This window comes from Rhagoletis zephyria, unplaced genomic scaffold, assembly GCF_001687245.7.
Source record: "Rhagoletis zephyria isolate East Lansing unplaced genomic scaffold, Rhagoletis_zephyria_1.1 Rzeph_scaffold_00915, whole genome shotgun sequence".
NCBI classification, from domain to species: domain Eukaryota; kingdom Metazoa; phylum Arthropoda; class Insecta; order Diptera; family Tephritidae; genus Rhagoletis; species Rhagoletis zephyria.
The window spans coordinates 18,271-21,592 of record NW_016157999.1 but is presented as its reverse complement, the minus strand read 5'-3'; the positions used below and the strand labels follow the sequence as shown (position 1 = coordinate 21,592).

At 32.5% G+C, this 3,322-nt stretch overlaps 1 protein-coding gene across 1 annotated transcript in view; it reads right to left on the bottom strand.

Annotated features, from left to right (window-relative positions):
* The window catches only part of anne (polyamine-transporting ATPase anne boleyn), a 133,930-nt gene extending 130,952 nt beyond the window's left edge, over positions 1-2,978 (bottom strand). The window contains exon 1 of the mRNA XM_017614876.1: positions 2,891-2,978. The gene's annotated coding sequence lies outside the window, so the exon portion shown is untranslated. The remainder of the gene's footprint in view (positions 1-2,890) is intronic.
* Between the last annotated feature and the right edge of the window lie 344 nt (positions 2,979-3,322).

The window sequence follows — 3,322 nt, the reverse complement described above, 5'->3', positions numbered from 1 at the left end:
TGGTGCGAAATTTCATGTTCCTAGCTGCATAAATGGAGGAGTTATGATAAAAGACCTCATATCTGAACAATCAGTTGTATGGGGTCTGCAGGTTATAGTGACCCGATCTTTATTTTCACTGTAAGTCTTCTGTTGATATNAGTTATAACGAAAAATCTCATATCTGAACAATGAGTTGTATGGGAGCTATATGTTATAGTGGTCCGATTCTTCCGGTTCCGACAAATGATTAATACAATATAAAAATACACCCACCTACCAAATTTGATACGGATATCTCGAAAACTGAGAGATTGCATACAAACAGACGGACAGACGGACATGGCTAAATCAACTCAGCTCGACGTTCTGATCATATAAGTATACATTTTAATGGGTCTATATCTTTTTGTTCTGGTACTTACAAACATCGGACCAAAGTTATAATACCATTTCATGCTCATGAAAGGTATAAAAAGGCTGAGATTTCCATTACGGAACCAATTGCTATTCCGTGCAAAGTATGGTGATTTTTTTTGTGAAATTCGGTGGGGATAGTGATGGAGGTCTCCTTTAACTATATTTACCACTTTCACAATGTTGTTGCTAATGGTACTTAAGTTATTTGTTGTTAAAATATCCCGTCTGCTATCACCTATCACTTTTATTTACACAAATATATTATCCTTAAAAGGTTCGCATGCGTTTGTAATACCTTAATATACAATTATTAATTAATTAGTTAAGTAAAACGCGTTTATAAATGTCTTCACAAACGTTTGCACATTTCACAAACAAGCAGAAATAACAATGGCTGACACTAACACAAAATGTATGCTACCAAACGTTAAAAAAATACACCACAAATAAGTGCGTATAATTAGGGGTATAAGTATACAATACGTACATTGCTCTTATTAAAAATAATAATATTATGATCGATAGGGGTCATACTCCTGTATAATTTCTTTCGGGGGGAAATATTTACTGGTATTATTATAGTTCAAAGTACACAAATGTAGAAAACGTAAATCGATAATTTGATAAATGAAAATTTTAATAAAAAATAGAGCGATTTTTTATTAAAAATTTTCGCCTCCGGCGCTTTTTCCATAAAAATCAATACTTGGATAAATAATGAAAATTTTTAATAAAAAATTGTGCGATTTTTTATTACAAATTTTCGCCTGCAGCGCTTTTTCCATAAAAATCAATACTTGGATAAATAATGAAAATTTTTAATAAAAAATTGTGCGATTTTTTATTACAAATTTTCGCCTGCAGCGCTTTTTCCATAAAAATCAGCACTTCGATAAATGAAAATTTTTAATAAAAAATCGCGCGATTTTCTATTAAAAATTTTCGCCAGCGGCGCTTTTTCCATAAAAATCAATACTTCGATAAATAATGAAAATGGTTAATAAAAAATCGCGCGTTGTTTTATTAAAAATTTCGCCTGCGCCGCTTTTCCCATAAAAATCAATACTTGGATAAATAATGAAAATTTTTAATAAAAAATTGTGCGATTTTTTATTACAAATTTTCGCCTGCAGCGCTTTTTCCATAAAAATCAGCACTTCGATAAATGAAAATTTTTAATAAAAAATCGCGCGATTTTCTATTAAAAATTTTCGCCAGCGGCGCTTTTTCCATACAAATCAATACTTCGATAAATAATGAAAATGGTTAATAAAAAATCGCGCGTTGTTTTATTAAAAATTTCGCCTGCGCCGCTTTTCCCATAAAAATCAATACTTGGATAAATAACTAAGTTAACATTTTTATTACAAAATCTCTCGATTTTAGACTGAATCCCTTTTTCTATCAATACATCGATATTTAATTTAAAAAAAAAGTTAATTACAATGTTTTTATTGTTTCTCGTTTTCAGCGCTTTTTTTGGGCATTTTTTGTTGTGTAGCAGCACCGACATTGTAGTACAATTGGTTTACAAAGCAAAAAGTGAGGTCGAAGTTGACATTTTTTGCAACTTAAAATTCAATTTTCATAAAAAGTATAACCCTCCGGAGGGTGGGGTTTTCAGATTTACAATCACAAAAAGCCGCTCTAAACCCCCTCATTTTTGTTTTTTTCCCCGTATTGGAAAGTTTTCCCCTGTAACATTTGTCTTAACTTACATATTTGTCTGCTGGTTTGTTTATTGTTGTTGGATTGACTTCAAATCGTTATGAGAGAGGGAGTAGGAGTGTACCAATAAGAATATACAATAAAAGTATGAAAGTCGCTAGAACTTGGAAAGATAGCGGTGGCTGAATTAAAAAATTTTACACCATGTTACAGTTTTGCTTTGTTACTGTATTTGAATACTACCAAGGTTACTGTTTGGCAACCTTATAATAGTTGATTCATTGGCTTTCGTTTCTAATAATATATTTATCGTCAATGCCATTTATATACGAGTCGCTTAAGCGGATTCAAATTAAATATATATCATGGGGCCATATTCGAATAGCACATGCATATGTATTAGCTTAGATTTGCAATGCTCAACCTTTGCGTTTTCCAGCTGCTTACTTAATGCATATGAATATCTACACATATAGGTAATCTTTAGGATTCAAAACTGTAATGAAAGGCTTTATGATTACTAATGTAATGTACCCCAAAAAAGTCTGATCTTTATCATTATCATTATCTATCATTATTTTTTGCACGGCCCAAGGAAAAATACAATCGCAGAAGACAGCACACCTAGAACACCAAGCCCATATATGAATGTAGGAACATGCATTTATCGCTAAATTTGACGCACGTAACACTTCGACAATGAAGAGCGATTAAGACAACAATGCAATTCAATGCCTAAGTTGCATAACTTTTTTGTTTTTCAAAAATTTTAGCAAAACAATACGATATTTATTAAAGATAATTGCAGAAACAACGAACTTACAATTTTTCTATATTTGATATAAATACAACAACGTGCGCGTTCTCTATATCCGTACTACAAATTAGCAGTGGCTAGGAATGCAAGAAAAACATCGATGCACCGGAAACATTGATGTTTGCTATTCGATGTATCGAACAAAACCGATGTTTTGGAATTTCCGATATAAATCGATATATCGATGTATTTTTTTTCGATGCATCGACTTTTGTGTGGAATGTACACAGTACCCTGCCAGCCAGGGCTCACCACTGTCGCATGAAATTCAAACGATTTAGGTTCGGAACACATTGAAAACGACGAACTACGGGCCACAGCTTCCAATTTTTTATCTTCATTCTCTTAACGCTTTGTCGATGACGACATGATTTTTTTGAACGCGACAGCAACATCATGAGTTTGTATGAGTTTGACATAAAAGAAGAGGAAGAACCT